This window comes from Hypanus sabinus, chromosome 25 (genome assembly GCF_030144855.1).
Source record: "Hypanus sabinus isolate sHypSab1 chromosome 25, sHypSab1.hap1, whole genome shotgun sequence".
Taxonomy (NCBI): Eukaryota; Metazoa; Chordata; class Chondrichthyes; order Myliobatiformes; family Dasyatidae; genus Hypanus; species Hypanus sabinus.
The window spans coordinates 46,152,809-46,179,214 of NC_082730.1; the positions used below are offsets into that span (position 1 = coordinate 46,152,809).

General features: G+C 41.4%; 1 protein-coding gene across 1 annotated transcript in view; it reads right to left on the minus strand.

The window, feature by feature from the left end:
* The window catches only part of LOC132381213 (E3 ubiquitin-protein ligase TRIM69-like), a 60,386-nt gene extending 43,146 nt beyond the window's left edge, over nucleotides 1-17,240 (minus strand). The window contains exon 1 of the mRNA XM_059950537.1: nucleotides 17,107-17,240. The gene's annotated coding sequence lies outside the window, so the exon portion shown is untranslated. The remainder of the gene's footprint in view (nucleotides 1-17,106) is intronic.
* Nucleotides 17,241-26,406: the final 9,166 nt, after the last annotated feature.

Genomic DNA, 26,406 nt, shown 5'->3' on the forward strand with positions numbered 1-26,406 from the left:
TCATAGTACATACGTAACAACTGTAACATACACACTTAGTGACCACTTCACGAGGAACACCTGAACACCTGCTTGTTAATGCAAATACCTAATCAGTGAATCACATGCAGAACTCAAAGCATAAACGTATGCAGACATGGAAAATAGGTTCGGTTGTTTTCGGACCATACATCACAATGGGGAAGGAATGTAATCAAAGTGACTTTGACTGTGGAATGATGGCTGGTGCCAGATGGGTTGGTTTGAGTATCTCAGAAACTGCTGATCTCCTGGAATGTTCACAAACAACAGTGTGTGGGGTCACAGAGAATGGTGCAAAAAAAAAACATCCAATGAGTGAAAACACCTTGTTAATGAGAGAGATCAAAGGAGAATGGCCACACTGGTTCAAGCTGACAGGAAGGCGACAGTAACTCAAAGAACATGTTAGAACAGTGGTGTGCAAAAAACATTTCTAAACACACACGTGGAACCTTGAAGAGGCTGGACTACAACAGGAGAAAAACATGAACTTACACTCAATGGTGAGTGTATTAGGTACAGGAGGTACCTTATAAAGTGGCCACTGAGTCCATACATGCAGTAGAGTAAAGGTAGAAAGTTTGTTCTCAAAGGTGTTCACGTCCTACAGGCTGGGATTCATAGTAGGATTCCTTGCACATTTATATCCGGGTCACTAATGAAAATACTGTGCACAAGTGGGACAAGGTGGGGCGGATATACAGAAGGGATACCTGCATTCTCTTCTGCCTCTTCGGCTAAGAAGGAAAAGCAAGCGGAATTAATCAAACAACCCGTATAGTGATAATTTGTTCAAGTAATTCCGCTGCTCGACATGCTGCTGAACTAAGATCATGGACCTGGAACAATAACAATGCCAGATATTTGGTAGCTGTTTGGGCAGCACCCAACCTGTCTGCATGAAAAGTGACTTCTTTAACTTCCAGAATTTCTTGACTCTGTCCCTTGTTTTTCCATTCCGGCTCCCTTCTTACCCCTTTTCTTCTCCTCACCTATCACCACCCTCTGGTCCTCCTCTTCTTTTCCTTGCTTCTATGGTCCACTCTCCTCTCCCTTTAGCCCTTTACTTTCTATATCTATCACTTAGCAGTTTTTCATTTCATAACCCCTCCTACACCTACCTACAGTACCTTCTCCTGCGGCTTCACCTATCACCTGCCAGCCTGAACTCTTTCCACTCCTCCCACCTTTTCATTCTGGCTTCTTCTCAACGCCTTTCCGGTCCTGATGAAGCATCTCTACACGGATGCTGCCTGACCAGCTGAGCTCCTCCAGCATTTTGTGTGCGTTACTGTTGTTATGTTTAATTGTTATGCTTTTTTCTTATTTAGGTGCATTTGAATACACTTATGAGATACAAAAGAATATAAAAAACTTTCACTACATGGAACTTTCCATTTGGAAGATTTGAGGCTGCTCACAGCTGAGATTCTCAATTTCTAAGGACCATCATTGTGAAACGTTATTTTTCCTGCATAATGGCTGATATTTTTGGTTCTCAGGATGAAGTAGATTCAGAATTTTCTACTCAACACAAATTGTTACCAGGCAACAACAAAAAAAGCAAGGATGATTTCCTTAGTTAAAATGCTGATCTGGTTCAGGGAGTGAAATTTATTTCTTTAGAGATGTAGCGTGGAACAGCCCTTCTGACCCTTTGAGCCATTCAACCCCATTTCTCCCACCCATTCAGCCCGATTTATCCCACCTATTCAGCCCCATTTCTCCCACCCATTCAGCCCGATTTATCCCACCATTCAACCCCATTTCTCCCACCCATTCAGCCCGATTTATCCCACCATTCAACCCCATTTCTCCCACCCATTCAGTCCCCATTTATCCCACCCATACAACCCCATTCTCCCACCCATTCAGTCCCCATTTATCCCACCCATTCAGCCCGATTTATCCCACCCATTCAACCCCATTTCTCCGACCCATTCAGTCCCCATTTATCCCACCCATTCAGCCCAATTTATCCCACCATTCAGCTCCTATTTACCACCCATGCAGCCCAATTTATCCCATTCAGCTCCTATCTACCACCCATTCAGCCCCATTTATCCCACCATTCAGCTATTTACCATACATTCAGCCCGATTTTTACCTGCAATTTGAGAAGGATAAGGGCAGCTCAGAGGTGTCAGTGTTGCAGTTGAACAGGGGAAACTATGTAGCCATGAGGGAGGAGCTGGCCAAAGTTGACTGGACGGATAGCCTAGCAGAAAAGACAGTGGAACAGCAATGGCAGGTATTCTTGGGAATACTGCACAAGGTGCAATATCAGTTCATCCCCCAGAGAAGGAAGGATTCAAAGGGGGGGAAAGGGGCCACAGTCATTAACAAAGTCAGAGATTACATAGCATTAAAAAAAAGGAAGTATGACAGAGCTAAGGTGAATGAGAGGACAGATGATTGGAAGTTTTTAAGGAACAACAGAACTTAACTAATAAGACAATACGGGGAGAAACAATGAGGTATGAACGCAAGCTAGCCAGGAATATAAAGGAAGATAGCAAAAGCTTTTTTAGGTATGTGAAGAGAAGGAAGATAGTTAAGAACAATGTTGGAGTCAGCTGGAGACGCTCATGGAGTGAGTACCGTTTTGGATTCGCTCCATAACTTTTACTTTTTTTAACCTTTGATCACCCTTATTCAGCGTATTTTTACCTATACCGAAAGTTTCTTTATTCTTTTTTTTTGGATTTACTGCTAAGCGTTTGTTGTGAACTTTTGATGAAATGCAAACAGAAATGTCTCTCAGGTCTAAGGGACGGGATCCCGGACGTAATCCGAACGGTAACGGAAAAAAGCAGGCTCCGACTCAACAAACACCATTAACTTTTGAATTGTTTATGGAGGTTTTGAATCAAAAATTTGCTGAACTAGAACAATTTTTTAAAGAAGATATAAAGGCTTTTCAAGAGTACATGGTTAAGACGGATTTAGTAATTAAACAGCAACAAACTCTTATTGCGTCTCTGCAAGAAGAAGCTCGGAAGCGAGATTTGACTATTGGAAAACTGCAACAGGATTTAATTTCGACCATTAAGCTGATGGAAGCCCTTAAAGCCAAGAGTGACGATTTTGAGAATCGCTCCAGAAGACAGAACGTACGTATATTTGGTCTTCCAGACGGCATAGAAAAAGATGACCCTTCGAAATATTTTGCTCAACTTTTAAAAGAAGCGTTTCCGACAATTTTCCCGAATAACCCTCCTTTATTGGATCGGGCACATAGAATTCGGCGTCGATCACCGAGTGTTACAGACAAACCTTCGGTGATAATTGTCCGGTTCCATTATGTACATGACAAAGAACAAGTTATAAGAGCAGCTCGTCGACTAGGAATGATTAAAATCAAAGATTTTTCCTTCCGTCTGATCGAAGATTTTAGTTCAGATCTTTTAAAAAGAAGGCTTCTTTTTAAACCGTTGATGGCTGAATGTTATGAGAAAAATCTGAAACCTGCGCTTCTATACCCTGCGAAGCTTCGAATTTCTCCGTCGAATGCTCCACGACAAATTTTCCTTTCAACTTCAGAAGTGAGAAAATATCTGGAGGAGAACTTCCCTACTGCTACAGACACCAGTCTTTAATAAATGAATGATTCTGATCGTATAAGATGGTTCTCGATCTCTTAAACCAGAATTATAATCTGGTTATTGGTGTAGGTTCATCCTACACTTTATACTCAAGTTAAAGTGTGTTTGCGTCATGTTAATTGTTTTTGCCTTATACACTTTAATCATTTAACTACATATTTGTCTATTAACTTTGTTCCTTCGAAGGTATATTTTTAATTCTTTGAAGGTAAATTTTTCCTTGATTAAGATGGTGGTTTTTTGGAAAAGATTTTTGGTTTTGCTTAAGATGGCATTATGTTTATATTTTTCGTGTTTCTTCTAGACAAGGCATCGCTTATCTTAGCTTAAATATTTTTTGTTTTGTCTGGGCCAGAGCCCGAGTTATAATTGTTTTTAGTGATTATATTTTTATTCTTTTTACAACTAACTATACTTAGAAATATGGTTTTTATTATAGCGATTTTATTTTTAAAGTTGGGGTGATTCTTTTATATATATCCTTTTTATATGGAGTGTTCTTCAGCTGACATGGGGGTAGGATTAGTCTTACTTTTTCTCTTTTTAAGTCATATTTTGGCTTTTTCTCTTTTTCTCGGGGGGTGGGGGGATGGTCTGTTTTCCAATTCTATTTTTTTTGTACCAGTTTGTGTTAGTTTTTTTATTCGGGCTGTTTTTGAACTTCAAATATGTCTGTGTTGTCGTCACTTCCGGGTCTTCTCACTACTTTTGTTCCTCTTCCGGGTGCATGAGTTTATAAGTTGGTTAACCCTTTCTATACCAAAGGGTTGATTATAGAATTATGGCTCAGACCATTAATTTTGTGTCTTGGAATACTAATGGTTTAAATCATCCAATTAAACGAAAGAAGATTTTCAAAGTATTCCAAAGACTTAATGCTCATATCATTTTTGTACAAGAAACTCATGTGAGGAGGGAGGACAAATTTCGTTTTTTTAGATTTTGGCGGGGTCAACAGTATCATGCAAATTCGAATGCTAAAGTAAAAGGAGTTTCAATTTTTATTGACTCCTCTATTTCATTTGTTCAACATGATATTTTTTCGGATCCAAATGGCAGATTTTTGTTAATTACGGGTTTACTTTGTAATAAAAAGGTTGCTTTGGTTAATGTTTATGCTCCAAATGTGGATTGTCCTGACTTTTTTAAGTCTTTATTTACTTCTTTACCCAATCTAAACGAAAATAAGTTAATAATGGGTGGTGACTTTAATTGTTGTTTAAATCCTCTGATGGATAAATCTTTATCTATTCAGACTTTACCTAATAAGTCGGCCACTTGTATTAACTCCTTTTTGACTGACAATGGAGTTTTTGATGTTTGGAGATTTCGGCATTCTAATGACAAAGAGTTTTCTTTTTTCTCACATGTTCATCACTCTTATTCAAGAATTGATTATTTTTTTGTAGACTCTTGTTTTATTCCATTGGTAATCGGTTGTAACTATGATATTATAGCTATCTCTGATCACGCTCCGTTATTACTTTCTATGAAATTTACGGATACAGCTTTTAATGCTAGACAATGGCGATTTGACTCTACCTTGTTGCAAGACTCTGACTTTATTAAATTTATGGAGGAGCAGATCGGCTTCTTCTTCTCAACTAATTCTACGGATGATATTTCCTACGGAACACTTTGGGACACTTTTAAAGCTTATATACGTGGACAGATTATTTCTTATTCTGTTGGTTTGAGGAAACGTATCAAGATGGAAACTCTTTTATTGGTTGATAAAATTAAAGAGATTGATAAGAAATATTCGATTGCTCCTAGTAAGGAGCTTTACAAACAAAGGGTTGAACTTCAAATGGAACATAGTTTATTACTTACATCCTCGATTGAAAATCAATTAATGAAAACTAAATCTGATTTTTATATACATAGTGATAAATCTGGTAAACTGTTAGCTAGTCAATTGAAGAATGCTCTGGTTAAACGTCAAATCACTAAGATTGGTCAGCAGAATGGGAATCTGACAGTTAATCATGATGAGATAAATAAGGCATTTCAAGATTTCTATACCTCCCTGTATCAATCTGAATTTCCTCAAGATTATAATACCATGTCTGATTTTCTGGGGAAATTAAATTTTCCAAGGTTATCATCTGATGATCTTTTGATATTGGATACTCCTATTACGGATGTAGAAATTAAAGGGGCTATTTCCTCAATGAATTCTGGGAAAGCACCGGGTCCAGATGGTTATACAGTTGAATTTTTTAAATTTTTTTCTGCTACTCTTTCCCCTTGGTTAGGTAAGGTTTTTGAGGAGGCCATTAGATTAGGGAATTTGCCACTATCTTTTTATAGAGCTTCCATTTCTCTAATATTGAAGAAAGATAAAGACCCTACTAATTGTGCTTCTTATAGACCTATATCTTTATTGAATGTAGACTCCAAGATTTTTTCTAAGTTACTGGCATCTAGATTGGAGAAGGTATTACCCAACATTATTTCAGATGATCAAACTGGCTTTATTAAAAATCGTTATTCTTTTTTTAACATTAGGAGATTGTTGAATATTGTTTAAACTCCCTCACATGATACTTCAGAATGCGTGATTTCATTAGATGCGGAGAAAGCATTTGACAGAGTTGAATGGCCTTACTTATTTAATGTGTTGGAGAAGTTTAATTTTAGTCCGATATTTATATCATGGATTAAATTGATTTATCATACTCCAGTAGCCTCAGTGGTTACCAATAATCAAAGATCTCCCTTTTTTCGCCTATTTCGGGGCACTAGACAGGGATGTCCTCTTAGTCCATTACTATTTAACATTGCCTTAGAACCTTTGGCAATTGCCATCAGACAATCACAGGATATTTTGGGTATTAATCGTGGGACAGATATTCATAAGTTATCTTTGTATGCAGATGATTTATTACTATTCATTTCTAACCCGGAGAAATCCATTCCAGCAGTTTTATCATTATTGGCTCAATTTAGTGAGTTTTCTGGGTATAAGTTAAATCTTAATAAAAGTGAATTGTTTCTATTAAATAAACGGGTCCCAATTTATGGAAATTTACCCTTTAAATTAGTTAATGACTCTTTTACTTATTTAGGGATCAAAATCACAAAGAACCATAAAGATTTGTTTGGATTTAATTTTTTACCCTTAATTGATCAGATTAAAGGTTTGTTTACTAGGTGGTCACCTTTGTCTCTATCTCTAATAGGCAGGATTAATGCTATTAAGATGGTTATTTTACCTAAGTTTTTATATATTTTTCAAGCGATACCAATTTTTATCCCGAAATCTTTTTTTACTAATGTTGACTCTAAAATTTCTTCATATATATGGCAGTATAAAAATCCCAGGTTAGGTAAAACATATTTACAGAAGACAAAAAAGGAAGGCGGGTTAGCATTACCTAATTTCAGATTTTACTATTGGGCAGCTAATATTAGATATTTGTTATGCTGGTTGAAAGATGGGGGTGGATCTTTTGGCCCTTGTTGGGTGAGTTTAGAAACTAAATCGGTATCAGCTTATGCTTTGGGTTCTATTTTAGGGACGTCTCTCCCTTTTGCTCTTTCTAAATTGCCGAAACGAATTGACAACCCGATAGTTAAACATACATTGCGTATATGGTTTCAATTTCGGAGATTTTTTGGGTTGACTTAATTCGTTTTAAATAGTCCTATTGTATCTAATTGTTTTTTTCACCCTTCCATTATAGATCAAGCTTATTCAGCTTGGAAAACTAAGGGATTACTAAGATTTTCTGATTTATTTTTAGATAATTGTTTCATGTCTTTTGAACAATTATCCAACAGATATAACTTGCCGAGATTTCATTTTTTTAGATATTTACAGATTAGACATTTTTTAAGTTCTGTACTCTCTACGTTTCCAAATTTTGTGCCTTCAGATACTTTGGAGAGTTTATTTGAATTAGACCCTTTTCAAAAAGGGCTTATTTCAAAACTTTATAATATAATTATGAAGATACGTTCAGAGCCCCTTTATAAGACTAAACAGGATTGGGAAAGAGAGCTTAGTTTTAGTATTTCTAGTGAGAATTGGGATAGAATTCTTCAATTAGTTAATACATCATCGTTATGTGCCAAACATTCACTAATACAATTTAAGGTTGTACATAGGGCCCATATGTCCAAGGATAAATTAGCTCATTTTTACTCTCATATAAGTCCTATTTGTGATAGATGTCATTCTGAAATTGCGTCTTTAACTCACATGTTTTGGTCGTGTTCATTTTTGGAGAAATATTGGAAAGATATTTTTGATATTATATCTGCGGTTTTGAATATTGATTTACAACCTCATCCTATTACCGCAATTTTTGGTTTACCAATGTTAGATTCACAGCATTTATCTTCTTCAGCCCGTCGAATGATTGCATTTCTAACTCTGATGGCTAGAAGATCTATATTGTTGAATTGGAAAGAAATTGATCCTCCCACTGTATTTAATTGGTTCTCTCAAACTATGTTATGTTTAAATTTAGAAAAAATTAGAAGTGGTACTTTTGAGACTTCTATTAAATTTGAAAAGTTATGGAGACCATTTATTCAACATTTTCATATGATGTAATATGACCCTTTGCCAAGTACATTTGATTTCCCAGCTTTTAGCTTATGTATTTTGAGAGGACCGGAAGTGACGGCATTGATGAATACTTATTTTTGTGAGATATTATAAACAGCCCACTTTTTTTTTCTTTCTCTTTTGTTTGTTTTTTTTCTTTTATATTACTTATTAGCTATAGTTATTAGATTAGATTAGTTAGTTCTGCATTATATAATTTTTTTTTTGTTTTTTTTTCTTTCTTTTTTCTGTTTTTTTTATATTATACATTATGAAATATTTAGATTTACTATGTCCATACATATATCTTATGGCTTATGTCTTGGTAAACTCATTTATATTGTAACTATTATGTATGTTTTTTTTTCATATGTAATGGAATGTGTATGTTGGTAATTTCTTTATCAATATATCATCTGTATTCTGTCCATATTATTAATATTAATAAAAAGATTTAGAAAGAAAAGAAAAGAAAGAACAATGTTGGGCCCTTGAAGAATGAATTGGTTGAAATTGTTATGGGAAACAGAGAAATAGCAGAAAAAGCAAATACTTTAGATCTGTTTTCACTAAGGAAGACACAAGCAATCTCCCAGAAGTATGGATGGGCCAAGGACATAGGGTGACAGAGGAAATGAAACAGATTGACATTAGGAAGGAAACGGTGATGAGAAGAGTGACGGGACTGAAGGCTGACAAATCCCCATGTCCAAATGGTCTGCATCCTAGGGTACTAAAGGAGGTGGCCCTGGAAATTGCAGATGCATTGGTAATCATTTTCCAATGTTCCTTAGATTCCGGATCAGTTCCTGAGGATTGGAGAATGGCTAATGTTATCCCACTTTTTAAGAAAGGAGGAAGGGAGAAAACAGAGAACTATCGACCTGTCAGCCTGACATCGGTGGTGGGGAAGATGCTAGAGTCCATTATTAAGGATGAAATAGCGGCATATCTAGATAGCAGTGATAGGATCGGGCCGAGCCAGCATGGATTTACCAAGGGTAAATCATGCTTGACTAATCTGTTGGAGTTTTTCAAGGATGTAACCAGGAAGTTAGACAGGGGAGATCCAGTGGATGTAATGTACCTCGATTTTCAGAAGGTATTTGATAAGGTCCCACATAGGAGATTGGTGGGTAAAATCAAAGCTCAGGGCTTCGGGGGGGGGGGGGGGGGGAGACATTGACATGGATAGAAAACTGGTTGGCAGATAGAAAGCAAAGGGTAGCGGTGAATGGGTGTTTCTCGGAATGGCAGGTGGGGTGCCACAGGGCTCGGTATTGGGACCACAGCTGTTTACAATTTACATAAACGATTTGGATGAAGGCATTGAAAATAACATCAGCAAATTTGCTGATGATACTAAGCTGGGTGGCAGTGTGACATGTGATGAGTATGTTAGGAGAATTCAGGGTGACTTGGATAGGCTGGGTGAGTGGGCAGATACTTGGCAGATGACGTTTAATGTGAATAAGTGTGAGGTTATCCACTTTGGGAGTAAGAACAGGAAGGCAGATTATTATCTGAATGGTGTAGAGTTAGGAAAGGGAGAAATACAAAGAGATCTAGGAGTCCTTGTTCATCAGTCACTGAAGGTGAATGAGCAAGTGCAGCAGGCAGTGAAGAAGGCTAATGGAATGTTGGCCTTTATTACAAAGGGAATTGAGTACAAGAGCAAGGAAATCCTCTTGCATTTGTACAGAGCCCTGGTGAGACCACACCTGGAGTTTTGGTCTCTAGGGTTAAGGAAGGACATCCTGGCTGTAGAGGAAGTGCAGCGTAGATTCACGAGGTTAATTCCTGGGATGTCTGGACTGTCTTACACAGAGAGGTTAGAGAGACTGGGCTTGTACATGTTGGAATTAAGGAGATTGAGAGGGGATCTGATTGAAACATATAAGATTATTAAGGTATTGGACAAGATAGAGTCAGGAAACATGTTCCAGATGCTGGGAGAGTCCAGTACCAGAGGGCATGGTTTGAGAATAAGGGGTAGGTCATTTAGGACAGAGTTAAGGAAAAACTTTTTCTCCCAGAGAGTTGTGGGGGTCTGGAATGCACTGCCTCGGAAGGTAGTGGAGGCAAATTCTCTGGATGCTTTCAAGAAGGAGCTAGATAGGTATCTTATGGATAGGGGAATCAAGGGATATAGGGACAAGGCAAGAACCGGGTATTGATAGTAGTTGATCAGCCATGATCTCAAAATGGCAGTGCAGGCTTGAAGAGCCGAATGGTGTACTTCTGCACCTATTGTCTATTGATTTATCCCACCCATGTAACCCCATTTATCCCACCATTCAGCTCCTATTTACCACCCATGCAGCACTATTTAGCCCTTGCCTGATCACAGGGCAATTTACAATGACCAATTAACCTACTAAGTGTTAATTTTGGGAGCAAGCGAAAGCATCTGGAGGAAACCCATGTGCTAACAGGAAAGACGTACAAACTTCCTACAGGGGTTGCTGGAATTTAACTCCAAACTCTAATGACTAAGCTCCCCCACCCTTTTCCATCCTGGATGATATTTAGTTCCAGACACGCTACTCTGAGCATTAAATTTATCCACAATTCCAGAGGAATTAAGAATAGCTGAAAATACTGGCTTTATCAACAACATCCAACATCAGCAAATGAACAAACAAATAAAATAACATCATATGACAGAAGTATGCGATCACGGCTCAAGTGTAGAAAGCGAGACAGTGAAGTGGATGAACAGTTCACTGACTTTTAATAAGAACTGCGCAGAGTTAAGGGAAAAACAATAAAAGCTAGGCAAACAGAGTTGTTGACTAAAACTTTACAATTGAAAGCCAACACTGGCACCGTGGTTCAGATGCAGTAACTTAATAGTAAATAAATATTGCTTCTTTACAATGTCAACCTAAACAGTAGTCTTCTTTCCCATAACAAGGAGAAAGGTAGCAACAAGCAATGACATTACTGTGTTTTAGGTTCAAGATCCAATAAGATTGAAATGAGAGGAAGGGGTTTAAATACAACTGCAATGAAATGTTAAATGACTGAAACTGGCATACTCAGGAGTGTGGTTGCTGACCCCCATCAGCAGCCTGGCTGAGGGGGCACCAATACTCATGGCTATGACATCAAAAGCGTTGATTCAACACATGAAGACTTCAGTAAATAATTTATTTCTTCACATCTTATTTATTCCCATAATTGTCTCACCTGCACTTTTTTGAGTTTTCCTCAGTCTCTCGACCTCTGGAAGCCAAAAAGATCTCCTTAAACCAAACTTGTTTCACTCAACTGCAAGTCTTTGAGATTGTGCATTGATTATCAATTTTTATTATGCAATTGGCATATTCTTGACAACTCTGGATAAAAGAAATTGGAATAAGACATCTAGCAACTACAATTCATCAACTTCTGAACTTCCCAAACCTGACTTCACCCCAAATCCACCTTGTAGTCCACAGCATTTTTGAGACTATGGTATTTACAGTTTAACGTGTATAACTTAAGGAATAAAACTAAATTAGTGCCATGGTTTAAGCAGAGGGCAAACAAATACAATTTTATTCAGAGCAAGACATGGCCAGATTTGAAGAGTATAGAACATAAACATGGAACGGGACAGGTCAGGACAGGCCTTTCAGCACAAGATGTTGTGCAGACCTTTTAATCTACTCTGAGATCAATCAATCCCTTTCCTAACAGTATGCCTCAATGTTTCTATCATTCACGTGCCTATCCAAACATCCCTTAAGTATCTCTAATATGTCATGAAAGGCCTTGACAGAGTGGATGTGGAGAGGATGTTTCCTATGGTGGGAGAATCTAAGACCAGAGGAGACAGACTCAGAATGGAGGGATGCCCTTTTAGGATGGAGATGAAGAGGAATTTCTTTAGCAAGAGTGGTGAATCTGTGAAATTCTTTGCTACAGGCATCTGCGGAGGCCAAGTCTTTATGTATAATTAAGGCAGAGGTTGATAGATTCTTCATTGGTCCGGGAATGAATGGATACGGAGAAGACTGGAGATTGGGGCTGAGAGGAAATTTGGATCAACCATGATGAAATGGTGGAGCAGACTCAGTGGGCCAAATGGCCTAATTCTTTTCCTATATCTTATGTCTTATGGTCTTTCAGTTTTGGTCAGCTACCCTGTCATGCCTCTGTAATTCCCTTTACTCCACTGTAATACTGACTTTAGCTTCTCCCTTTCAAATTGCAAGGTGTATTCTATCATATTATGATCAGGAGATCGGCAATTGAGAGGAAAAAAGCATCACCCATGATGAAATTGTGGTACAGACTCGTTGGGCCAAATTCTGCTCCTACCACCATTTCTGGCAGTGGGTTGCACACATCGCTACTCTCTGTGCGAAAAACATACCTCTGATATTACCCCCCATATTTTCCTCTAATTACTTTAACTTTATGCCTCTCAAATTAGCCATTTATATCCTGCATAAAAGACTCTGGCTGTACATTTGATTTATGTATCTTTTCGTCTTGTGCACCTCAGTCAAGTCCCCTGTCATCCTCTTTTCCCCCAGAGAGCGAAGTTTTAGTTCACTCATAAGAAATACTCTCTAATCCAGGCAGCATCCCGGTAAAACTCTCTGAACTCTCTCCAAAGCTTTCACATCCTTTCTACAACTATATATAATACACTCAATAGCCACTTTGTTAGGTACCTTCCGTACCTCACTAACTGGACACTGAGTGTGTATCCATAGTTGGAATAGATACATGGATGTCCTGTATTTTATTCAACAAAGACCATTTTAGATATAGGAGGAACATGCTTGAGGAAATATCTGAAGCTGAGGTTGATGTCATAGTCTTTTTCTGGTTCTGACACACAGATCATCTAAACAGAGAATTCTAGTCTTGACCCAGTCTTGATGAAGGGTCTCATCAACTGTTTATTCCTCTCCATAGATGCTGCCTGATCTGCTGAGTTCCTCCAGCATTTTCTAAGTGTTATTCTCATCTTGAATTGTTTCTTTTTAATGGAAATTTATTTTTAAATTGATCCATGGAGGAAAGTGGCTTAATTTTAACCTGGTGGTGAAATTCTCATTGGAAATAAACATAGCATAAGACAAATTATGAGATGTTGGATTTCATTAATTACACACAGTAATCATACATTGCTGGCCAATTAGTCAAAGGGTTTGCTCTGATCACAATGCCCCAGAATTGCATTGGCTTTCAACCCACATTCACTGACTTCACCAAGATGCAATTGCAGCAGCCTCACTTTTGCCTTAGGGTGCAACGATTTTCTACCCAATATTTGTAAATGAATCAAAATAACACAAATATATATAATGGATTTTTACCCATATCACGTTCTGCAATTTCCATCTCTGGAAGAAATTTCAAAAAGACATTTTGCTTTTTAATATCAAACCATTTATCTGGTAGCAGATAAACATAAGAACTAGAAAATAGGGACAGTAGTAGGCTCTGGGACCCTTGGGCCATCTCCAATATTCAACACACCAATGGCTGGACATTCACTTCAGCTTCTGCCCTTTTTCATATCATTTTATTCTTTTCAACATTAATAAACCAAGCCTGTCTCATGAACATTTAATGTCTTTGCTATTTAGTGTCATCTGTGGTAGAGAGTTCCACTGGTTGAAGAGATTTCTCTGGATTTATATTGTAAATAGCCCCTTACCGAGACTGCAACCCCTATTCTGGACCCTCCACCAATTTGGAAAATCTGGTTAGTCTAGTCCTGTTAGTATTTATAGGTTTCTACAAAATCTCTTCTTGTATCCTCAAGTATCAGTCTAATGAATTTGATCTCTCCTTATACATCAGTCCTGCCATCTGAGGAATCAGGAGTAACATTCTCTTGTGTCTTCATCACAGGAATCAGTCTAGCAGTCTATACTGACCTCCCACTATTGCAAGAACATTCTTCTTTGGTTAAGGAACCAAAAACTGAATGCAGGATTGGAGGCCTGGCTCCACAAAGCCCTGCAGAGCTTCAGCAAGATATCCTTGTCCCTGCTTTCAAATCTGTTGGCAATGAAGTCCAGCAGATTACTTGCTTTCCAAATATCGTGTGCAAATACACAAGGAACAATGGAATAATATTAATAATCAATAATTATTGAGTCCTTGAAAGTAAATCCATAAGTTGTGGGAACATTTCAGTAGTGGACGAGTTAAGTCGAGTGAATTTATCCCCTTTGGTTCAAAAGCCTGATGTTTGAAGGGTAATGATTGTTCCTGAACCTGGTGGTGTGGATCTTACCGCTCCTGTACCTTCTTACTGATGGCAGTAGCCAGAAGTGAGCATGACCTGGGTGGTAAGGGCTCCTGATGATGGATGCTGCTTTCCTGTGACAACACTCCATGTAGATGTACTCAGTGGTGGGGAGCCCTTTACCTATGAAGGACTAGGCCGGATGCACTATATTTGGTTGGATATTCTGTTCAAGGGCATTGGTGTTTCCACACCAAGCTCTGATGCAGCCAGTTAATACACTCTACACCACACATCTACAGACATTTGTCAAAGTTTTAGATGTCATGTCAAATCTTTGCAAACTCTGAAGGAATTAGAGCCACTGCTGCGGTTTCTTTGTAACTGCACTTTGTTCCCACTCTTAGCCCCCATGCAAATATCCTTCTATTAAATCATAGGCTGTTATCTTCTTAAACAACCTTCTGTGAGGCACCTTGTCATAGTCCTTCTGAAAATCCAAGTAAACAACACCCACTGACTCTCCTTTGTTTATCCTACCTGTTATTTCTTCAACAAACTTGAACAGATTAAAGAAATCATGCTGATATATTTATTGAGATATAGCGTGAATAAGCCTTTCTGGCCACATGAGCCACACGGTATAGCAACTCCATTTTAACCCTAGCCTAACCACGGGACAATTTATAATGAGCAATTAACTTATTAACCAGTATGTCTTTGGACTGTATGAGGAAGTCAGAGAAAACCCATGCAATCCATGGGGAGAACATACAGACCCAACATCATAATGGACTCAATGTCTTCCCAACCTCTGGAAGTCAGGCTAACATCTATAATTTCCTTTCTTCTCTCTCCCTCCCTTCTTAAAGGATGAAGTGATGTTTGCAGTTTTCCTGTCCTCTGGAAGAATTCCAGAATCTAGTGATTCTTGAAAGATCTGGGAGGCAGAGCAACTGATGGATTTCAAAGGAGCAGGTGGTTAAGCCCAGAGTGCAGAATCTGGGGAGTAGATAGGTGAATACAGAGAGAGGTAAAGGGAGAAGAAAGTCAGATCAGGGTCCCCCTGTGATTATTCCCCTCAGCAACAGGTATACCCCTTTGGACACTGCTGAGGGAGATAACCCATCTGGGCAAGGCAGTTGCAGCCAGACCACAAGCACTGTGGTCAGCTCAGAGGCTCTGAAGGGCAGGGTGAGGTCAGGCAGAGCAATAGTCATAGGGACTCAAAAGTTAGGGAGACCAACAGGAGATTCTGCGGCAGAAAAAGAGATGCCAGAATAGTGTGTTGCCTCCTGGGTGCTGGGGTCCAGGATGTCTCTGATTGGTTGGATAATATTCTTGAAGGGGAGGGTGAGCAGCCGGAGTTTGTGGTACATATGACATAGCAAGGAGAGGGGTAGAGCTCCTGCGCTCTTAGTTTAGGGAGTTAGGAAGGAGGCTGAAGAGCAGGACCTCCAAGGTAGTAATCTTCGGATTACTCCTGGTGCAACGAGTTAGGAAGATGCAGATGAATGAGTGGCTGAGGAAATGGTGCAGGAGGCAGAGTTTCAAGTTCTTGGTTCATTGGAATCTTTTCCGGGAATGGGGCAGTTGCCGCACAAGTAGTGACAGCTTGTAGGGAACTTACAAGGTAGGGTAATGATAGAACAAAGAAGCACTCAGCCAGATAGTTTTGAGAGGTGTCTATCTTAATGCAAGGAGTATCATAAACAAGGCAGATGAATTTAGAGCATGGATCAATACATGGAACCATGTCATTCTGGTCATGCATGTCTCAAGGGCAGGAATGGTTGTTGTGTGCCAGGCTTTAGATGTTTCAAAAAAGACAGGGAGGGAGACAAAAGAGATAAGGGAGTGGCACTGCTAATCAAGGATAGTGCCACAGCTGCAGAAAAGGAGCATGTCATGGAGAGATTGGCTACTTAATTATTGTGGGTGGAAATCAGAAACAGGAAGGGGGCAATAACTCTACTGGGTGTTTTTTTTATAGACCCCCCCCCAATAGTAACAGAGACATCAAGGTGCAGATAGATTAGAGGTAAGTTTTTCCACATAGAGTGGAGGGTGCGTGGAATGGGCTGCCGGCGACGGCAGATACAATCAGGTTTTATAAGAGACTCCTCCTGGACAGGTACATGGGGCTTGGAAAAATAGAGGACTATACGGTAGGGAAATGTTAGTCCGTTTCTAGGGTAGGTTACGTGGTTGGCACAACATTGTGGGCCAAAGGACCTGTAATGTGCTGTAGATTTCTATATTCTATTTTTTTTATGCGTACTAATGCCTCCCCAATCTCTTCAGCTACCTCTTTCTCTACTCTCGTCCAGGATCTACCATCAGAATTTTCAGATTCCCAAGTACCTTCTCCTTATTAATAGCAACTACATTCATTGCGGCCCATTGACACTTACGAATTTCTGGCAGGCTGCTCGTGCCTCCCACAGTGAAGAATGACGTAAAATATTTAAGTTCGTTGTATCAACCACAGCGTGCCTTCTCTGCTTTGGGAGGTTTGACACAGAATTTCTATGGTTCTGTGTGCACGTTGCAACTTTTCAAAGAGGCGTTGAGAGCATCCTTGAATCAGTTACCTGGTAATCCCTCTCCTGTGCCAGAGCTTGGAATAGAATAGCTACTTATTCTCAATGCTGGGACCCGAACACTTTTCAGAACGGTTTGCGTGTATCAAGTTTAAAATTCTGGGTATTCATGTTACTTACTATACTGCTCCTCTAGCCGGGCAAGCTCTGGAAGGAAGTATTTGGCAATGTAAAATTCTTCATCAGTACTCTTACGTGTGTATCCGCAGGGCAAAAACAGCAATGGCGTAGCACGATTAAACACTTTTACTGAAACGTGTTAGTAACGGTCATGTTCAGCAACCGACAGCGAGGGAACGCCGAGCCTGGCTCACCCAGATGAAAGCCCGCGCCCGAAGAGACATGCGCACACGAAGGCCCGCGCCCGAAGAGACATGCGCACACGAAAGCCCGCGCCCGAAGAGACATGCGCACACGAAGGCCCGCGCCCGAAGAGACATGCGCACACGAAGGCCCGCGCCCGAAGAGACATGCGCACACGAAGGCCCGCGCCCGAAGAGACATGCGCACTCGAAAGCCCGCGCCGAAGAGACATGCGCACTCGAAAGCCCGCGCCCGAAGAGACATGCGCACACGAAGGCCCGCGCCCGAAGAGACATGCGCACTCGAAAGCCCGCGCCCGAAGAGACATGCGCACACGAAAGCCCGCGCCCGAAGAGACATGCGCACTCGAAAGCCCGCGCCCGAAGAGACATGCGCACACGAAGGCCCGCGCCCGAAGAGACATGCGCACTCGAAAGCCCGCGCCCGAAGAGACATGCGCACTCGAAGGCCCGCGCCCGAAGAGACATGCGCACACGAAAGCCCGCGCCCGAAGAGACATGCGCACACGAAAGCCCGCGCCCGAAGAGACATGCGCACTCGAAAGCCCGCGCCCGAAGAGACATGCGCACCTGTCCTGTTCTTGCCTCCCCGCCGCCGCACAAAGGAAGCTCAATAGATTCACCACGCGGTCGATCGTGTGCACTCTCCACGTTCTTGCAATTGATCAGATACGGTACAAGTGCTAATAGATTCATGTGCCACATCTAAATAAGTTTAATTTGAAACTTGCAATTTTATTAGCACAAGTTGTTTCATAATTGATCGACAGAACGGCCTCCTTGTTTGTCATAAGATGATGTGAGGCACACATTAGGCTGAGTACACAATCAATTTTGGACAAATGCCCGATAAAAGATTTTTCTCATATTCCTTTTTTTTACATGATGGAAGAAATGTGAACTTGTGCATGCATTTTGATATGTTTATTCCTCTCTCTAATGAGACCAGAAGATATAGGAGCAGAAGTAACCCGTTCGCCCATTGACTCGCTCCACCATTCAATCATGAGCTGATCCAATTCTTCCTGTCATTCCCACTCCCCTGCCCTCTCCCCATACCCTTTGATGCCCTGGCTAATCAAGAACCTATCTAAGCAACACACACAAAGTGCTGGTGGAACGCAGCAGGCCAGGCAGCATCTATATAGGAAGAAACACTGTTGACATTCTGGGCCGAGACCCTTCATCAGAACTAACTGAAAGAAAAGATAGTAAGATATTTGAAAGTAGGAGGGGGAGGGGGAAAATGCAAAATGATAGGAGAAGATGGGAGGGGGTGGGGTGAAGCTGAGAGCTGGAAAGATGATTGGCAAAAGGGATACAGAGCTGGAGAAGAGAGGATCATGGGATGGGAGGCCTAGGGAGAAAGAAAGGGGGAGGGGAGCACCAGAGAGAGATAGAGAACAGGCAGAAAGAGAAAAAGGGGCATGGAAATAAATAAATCAGGGATGGGGTAAGAAAGGGGGGAGGGGCATTAATGGAAGTTATCGATGTTCATGCCATCAGGCTAGAGGCTACCCAGATGGAATATAAGGTGTTGTTCCTCCAACCTGAGTGTGGCTTCATCTTGACAGTAGATGAGGCCATGGATAGACATATCAGAATGGGAATGGGGCGTGGAATTAAAATGTGTGGCCACTGGGATATCCTGCTTTTTCTGGAGGACAGGGGGTAGGTGTTCAACGAAACGGTCTCCCAGTCTGCTTCGGGTCTCACCAATATATAAGAGCAGCTCATGGTTGAGCCCACTAGGGGATCAGCTATTCTGGATTGGGTGTTGTGCAAAGAACCAGAATTCTGGGAGCTTAAGGTAAAGGGACCTTGAGAGGTGGGTAATGAAAATATTATAGAATTCACTCTGAAATTTGAGGAGAAAGTAAAGTCAGACCTATCAGAATTACAGTGGAGTAAAGGGGATTACAGAGACATGAGAGGGGAGCTTGCCAGAATTGATCAGAAAAGGAGAATGTTAGGGAGGTGACAGAGCCAGAATGGCTAAAATTTCTGGAAACAACTTGGAAGGCACAGGATATATACATCCCGAAGAGGAAGAGCTATTGTAAAGGCAAGATGACATAAGCATGGCTAACAAGAGAAGCTAAAGCCAGCATTAGTAAGGGAGAAATGCAAAGAGACCTAGGAGTCCTAGTTCATCAGTCAATGAAGGTGAATGAGCAAGTGCAACAGGCAGTGAAGAGGGCAAATGGAATGTTGGCCTTTATTACAAGGGGAATTGAGTACAAGAGCAAGGATATCCTTTTGCATTTGTACAGGGCCCTGGTGAGACCACACCTGGAATATTGTGTACAGTTTTGGTCTCCAGGTTTGAGGAAGGACATTCTGGTAATTGAGGAAGTGCAGCGTAGATTCACTAGGTTGATTCCTGGGATGGCAGGGCTGTCTTACGCAGAGAGATTGGGCTTGTACACACTGGAATTGAGGAGATTGAGAGGGGATCTGATTGAAACGTTTAAGATAATTAAAGGATTTGATAGGATTGAGGCAGGAAATATGTTCCAGATGTTTGGAGAGTCCAGTACCAGAGAGCATGGATTGAGAATAAGAGGTCAGTTATTTAAAACAGAGTTGAGGAAGAACTTCTTCTCCCAGAGAGTTGTGGAGGTGTGGAATGCACTGCCTCGGAAGATGGTGGAGGCCAATTCTCTGGATGCTTTCAAGAAGGAGCTAGATAGATATCCGATGGATAGGGGAATCAAGGGATATGGGGACAAGGCAGGGACTGGGTATTGATAGTGAATGATCAGCCATGATCTCAGAATGGCGGTGCAGACTCGAGGGGCCGAATGGTCTACTTCTGCACCTATTGTCTATTGTCTATAATGGATAAAGAGAGGGAATACAATGGAGCAAAAATTAGTAGGAAATTAAATGATTGGGAATCTTTTAAAAATCAACAGAAAGCAACTGAAGGTCATTAAGAAGGGAAAGATGGAATACAAAAGTAGGCTAGCCAATTGGATACCAGAAGTTTCTTCAGGTACATATAGTGTAAAAGAAAGGTGTTGGTAATGATCTTAGAAGAATCACCAGATTCTGGCATTTGTTTTGGAGGACTAGAAAATTTCAAATGTGTCTCTACTCTTCAGAAAGTGAGAGAGGCAGAAGAAAAGAAAATACAGGCTAGTCTGAACTCCGTGGTTGGGAAGACATTAGAGTCAATAGTTAAAGATGTGGTTTTGTGGTACTTGAAAGTGCATGATAAAATAGGCCATAATCAGCATGATTTCCTCGAGGGAAAATCTTGTCTGACAAATCTGTTGGAATTCTTTGAAGAAATAACAAGCAGAATAGACAAAGGAGAATTGGTTGATGTTGTGTACTTGAATTTTCAGAAGGCCTTTGACAAGGTGTCACACATGAGGCTGCTTAACAAGTTAAGAGCCCATAGTATTACAGGAAAGATACTAGTTTGGCTAAAATGGTGGCTATTTGGCAGGAAGCAAATAGTGGGAATAAAGGGAGCCTTTTCTGGTTAGCTGCTGGTGGCTAGTGTTCACAGGATTCTGTGTGGGGACCGATTCTTATTACGTTATATGTCAATGATTTGGATGATAGAATTGATGGCTTTGTGGGAAAGTTTGCAGACGATACAAAGATGGTAGCCAGGCAGGTATTTTTGAGGAAGTAGGGTGGTGACAAAAGGACCTAGACAGATTAATAGAATGTGCAATGAAGTGGCAGATGGAATACAATGTCCAGCAGTGTATGGTTATGCACTTTGGTAGACAAAATAAAAGGCAGATTATTTCAGAAAAATTCAAACATCTGAGGTGCAAAATGACTTGGAAGTTCTTGTGCAGGATTCCCTAAAGGTTAATTTGCAGGTGAGTTGGTGGTGGGGAAGGGGATTGTGATATTAACATCCATATCAAGAAGACTAGATTATAAAATCAAGGATGTAGTTCTGAAGCTTTATAAAGGAACTGTGAGACCTCACTTGGAGTATTGTTGAGTTGTTCTGGGCCCCCTGTCTATAAATAATGTGCTGATATTAGAAAGGTTTTCAAAGAAAGTTTGCAAAAATAATTCCGGGATTGAAAGGCTTGTCATAACATTTGAATGAGAGGTGACTTCATTGAAACCTATCAAATGTTAAAGGCTTGATAGTGTGGATGTGGAGAGGACGTTTCTGATGGTGGGGAAATTCTAAGACCAGCAAATAGTGGGGTGTCCTTTTAGAGCAGAGATGAGGAGGAATATCTTTTGCCAGAGGATGATGAATCTGTGGAATTCATTGCCACAAGTGGCTGTGGAAGCCAATACTCTGGGTATATTTAGGTCAGAGGTTGATAGTTGCTTCATTAATCAGGGCTTGAAGGAATCCGGGCAGAAGGCGGGAGATTGAGGCTGAGAGGGAAAATGGATCAGCTATGATGAAATGGCAGAATATACTCGATGTGTCATGGTCCGGTCCATGAAATCCATATTCCAGTTCATGGTCCAGTCCATGCTCCTTATTCCAGGTTTTCTGGTTTTCCCCAGTTTCTGTTGAGGCAGCTGATTCTCATTTGGGCTGGCTTCATAAATAGTTTCAGGATTCAGCCTCTGGCTGCTGGATTGTTCCTGTCCAAACTCCTGCCTGTATCCCTTCCTTTCACCTTCCTCCTGGAGCTGAGCCTCTCCTTGAGCTGTGCTTCACATCGCCTGGATTCTTGCCTGGCCTTGCCTTGCCTCACCTAGAGCCTTGCTTTGCCTGGAGTGTTGCCTCACCTGTAACCTTTGCCTTCACTGCTGTCAAGTTCAACCACCGGAGCAAGATAGGAACTGTCTTTCATTGTTTTGAACTGTTTATGTTTCTACGCCTTTGCTAGATGGGTCCAGCTGTTTGCTGCTACCTAGTGTTGGGAACTGTCTGTGTCCACACCTTCGCTAGGTAGGTCCGGCTGTCTGCCGCTACCTTGTGTTGGCAATCATCTCGTCGTATTCTGCATGCTGTGTAATGAGTCTTGGTGCCATGCCCTGTACCCAAGGAGGGGTCCTGGCTCTGTGTTCCATGTTCCTGTCTCACCCTCGACCAAGGCTCTGCGTTCCTGTCTCACCCTCGACCAAGGCTCTGCGTTCCTGTCTCACCCTCGACCAAGGCTCTGCGTTCCTGTCTCACCCTCGACCAAGGCTCTGCGTTCCTGTCTCACCCTCGACCAAGGCTCTGCGTTCCTGTCTCACCCTCGACCAAGGCTCTGCGTTCCTGTCTCACCCTCGACCAAGGCTCTGCGTTCCTGTCTCACCCTCGACCAAGGCTCTGCGTTCCTGTCTCACCCTCGACCAAGGCTCTGCGTTCCTGTCTCACCCTCGACCAAGGCTCTGCGTTCCTGTCTCACCCTCGACCAAGGCTCTGCGTTCCTGTCTCACCCTCGACCAAGGCTCTGCGTTCCTGTCTCACCCTCGACCAAGGCTCTGCGTTCCTGTCTCACCCTCGACCAAGGCTCTGCGTTCCTGTCTCACCCTCGACCAAGGCTCTGCGTTCCTGTCTCACCCTCGACCAAGGCTCTGCGTTCCTGTCTCACCCTCGACCAAGGCTCTGCGTTCCTGTCTCACCCTCGACCAAGGCTCTGCGTTCCTGTCTCTTTCTCGACCAAGTCAAGGCTTCGGGGTCTCGTCCAGTCCTAGTCATGTCCAAAAACCTTGTCCTGTCCAAACCACGGCTTTATGTTCTTGTTTTGTCCATGTGCCTCACCCAGCCCAGTGCTGGGGTTCCCTTGTCCTGTCCAGGAGTCTCACATCCAGTCCTGTGGCCTTGCCTCATCCAGCCCTGGAGTCCCGCATCCTGCCCCCACATCCTGTCCTGTTGCCTCTCCTCATCCTGTAGCCACGTCTTGTCTTCGCCTAGTTCTGGAGTCCGAGCCCAAGTCAAGACCTAGGTTCTGGGTCCTTGCCCAGTCTCTGGCTGGGAGTCTAGACCCAAGCTTCGAAGAACCCTAGCCTCGTCATGTCCTCGTCCAGGTCCCACTTCAGCCCGAGTCAAGACCCAGGCTCTGGGTCCTTGTCCAATCTCTGGCTGGGAGTCTAGACCCAAGCTTCGAAGAACCCTAGCCTCGTCATGTCCTCGTCCAGGTCCCACTTCAGCCCGAGTCAAGACCCAGGCTCTGGGTCCTTGTCCAATCTCTGGCTCGGAGTCCAGACCCAGGCTCCAAGTTCCAGGTCCTGGTTCTGCTATCCTAGTAAGTCCTAGCCCAGGCCTGGATACCTTGTATTGTCCAGGGCCTGTGTTATGTCCAGTATCCTTTCTTCCCCACTTTCCTTGCTTCCTTCTCATGTCTAGACCTGTTCCTGGTAGTTCAGTTTCTGTGTCTTGCATTTGGGTCCGTTCCCAATGCCCCCACTATGACATGATGGGCCAAATGCCCTCATTCTTTTCCTATATCTTATAGTCAGATGGTCATGAATAGAACAATTAAAATACCCACTTAGTTTATATTTTCATGAACCAGAGCCATAAAATGGTCCCATACATTAACCCTTTGCAATGTAACAATTATATTAAAAAGTGGTTTAAAGTGATGACAGGGTAATAGATAGAGGGACGGGGTGTGGGGTATCTAACTAGAATGGTATCATATTAATGGCCAGGGGGTTGAAACATTTAAAAAGGCACGAATTTTTGGTTTTAATTGTCCTATAGTGCTTCCCAGAAAAGGCAGTTTCAGGGCAGTAAATCACATTTACCTCTTCCTTTCTGATGGAGTCCATCTTCTGTAAAAAGAAAATTAAAACACAGAATTAAAAAAAATAACTGATGCTGCATTTTAATTTAATTGGGCATGAACTTTGAACTGTCAATTTTCATGTTGTATTGCAGGAATATTGTCCTTGATTTGGGACATAGCGGGTAATTTAAGAGGATGCAACGAGCTGGTCTGGAGAATTTGTTTTATTCACAATTCTGTTCATTTGATGAGAGGATGGAAAGAATAGCCTCAAACACAAGAGATTCTGCAAATGTTTGAAATCCAGAGTAAAATCAAGGTACAGGGAACAGAATCAACAAGCCAGGAACAGAATCAGGTTTAATATCTATGGCATATGTGGTGATTTTTTTTTAATATATGAAATTTGTTACATATATAGAAATTAAATAAATAGTGTATTAAATCAGTGGTGCAGATCGATTTTTAGCTTTTTTAAAAATCTTAAAACTTTTTGTATTGCTTACTGAAGTACACATGGCAGTGTCTGTGGATTTCAGCTACAGTAGATAACTCCCTTTGCAGCTGTATCCAAAGGCACCACTTCCTGGCTCTATCTTGGGTACCCATCAACAAAGAGCACCTTCAGGATTTTTAAATATGGTCTGGAAATCACCTAAGCTCTACAGTAAAAGCAAACACAAATGATCACATAAATGATATTCTAGCATTGGTTGGACTGACAGAAATTGTCTTGGCTTCAAACGATACTTTTAAGAATAATAGATGAGTGTAAGCAAAGGACGGCAAATCAAGACCAACTGATCATTGTCACTGAGAGCCATGATGTTGAAGAATTGATGAACTGGTCATGTTTCTTTTCCTTGGAAAGAATCTAATTTGGATTATTGGTAATAACTTGAAGGAAGAAGCGCCAATGCTCGATCGAAGATGTCAGTGAAAAACAAACTACTACTGAACTGTAGAAGCCAAACTGAAACAATTGTGTTTGGAAACCTTTGGAAAAAGTTGTCAGAAACAGAGAGTGATTGAAGCAATTCTCTGCTGGAGACATTATAGGTCATAAATAATTGAAGTAGGCAACTGAACAATTGAAACAACCCATCTGTGATAACTGACACTATTAAATTAATAATTTAAAGTATAACCATATAACCATATAACAATCACAGCACGGAAACAGGCCATCTTGGCCCTCCTAGTCCGTGCTGAACCCTTAATCTCACCTAGTCCCACGTACCCGCACTCAGCCCATAACCCTCCACTCCTTTCCTGTCCATATACCTATCCAATTTTACCTTAAATGACACAACTGAACTGGCCTCTACTACTTCTACAGGAAGCTCATTCCACACAGCTATCACTCTCTGAGTAAAGAAATACCCCCTCGTGTTTCCCTTAAACTTCAGCCCCCTAACTCTCAAATCATGTCCTCTCGTTTGAATCTCCCCTACTCGCAATGGAAACAGCCTATTCATGTCAACTCTATCTATCCCTCTCAAAATTTTAAATACCTCGATCAAATCCCCCCTCAACCTTCTACGCTCCAATGAATAGAGACCTAACTTGTTCAACCTTTCTCTGTAACTTAATTGCTGAAACCCAGGTAACATCCTAGTAAATCGTCTCTGCACTCTCTCTAATTTATTGATATCTTTCCTATAATTCGGTGACCAGAACTGCACACAATATTCCAAATTTGGCCTTACCAATGCCTTGTACAACTTTAGCATTATATCCCAACTTCTGTACTCAATGCTTTGATTTATAAAGGCCAGCGTTCCAAAAGCCCTCTTCACCACCCTATCTACATGACACTCCACTTTCAGGGAACTATGCACAGTTATTCCTAGATCTCTCTGTTCCTCTGCATTCCTCAATGCCCTACCATTTACCCTGTATGTTCTATTTGGATTATTCCTGCCAAAATGTAGAACCTCACACTTCTCAGCATTAAACTCCATCTGCCAACGTTCAGCCCATTCTTCTAACCGGCATAAATCTCCCTGCAAGCTTTGAAAACCCACCTCATTATCCACAACACCTCCTACCTTAGTATCATTGGCATACTTACTAATCCAATTTACCACCCCATCATCCAGATCATTTATGTATATTACAAACAGCATTGGGCCCAAAACAGATCCCTGAGGCACCCCACTAGTCACCGGCCTCCATCCCGATAAACAATTATCCACCACTACTCTCTGGCATCTCCCATCTAGCCACTGTTGAATCCATTTTATTACTCCAGCATTAATACCTAATGACTGAACCTTCTTAACTAACCTTCCATGTGGAACTTTGTCAAAGGCTTTGCTGAAGTCCATATAGACTACATCCACTGCCTTACCCTCGTCAACGTTCCTCGTAACTTCTTCAAAAAATTCAATAAGGTTTGTCAAACATGACCTTCCACGCACAAATCCGTG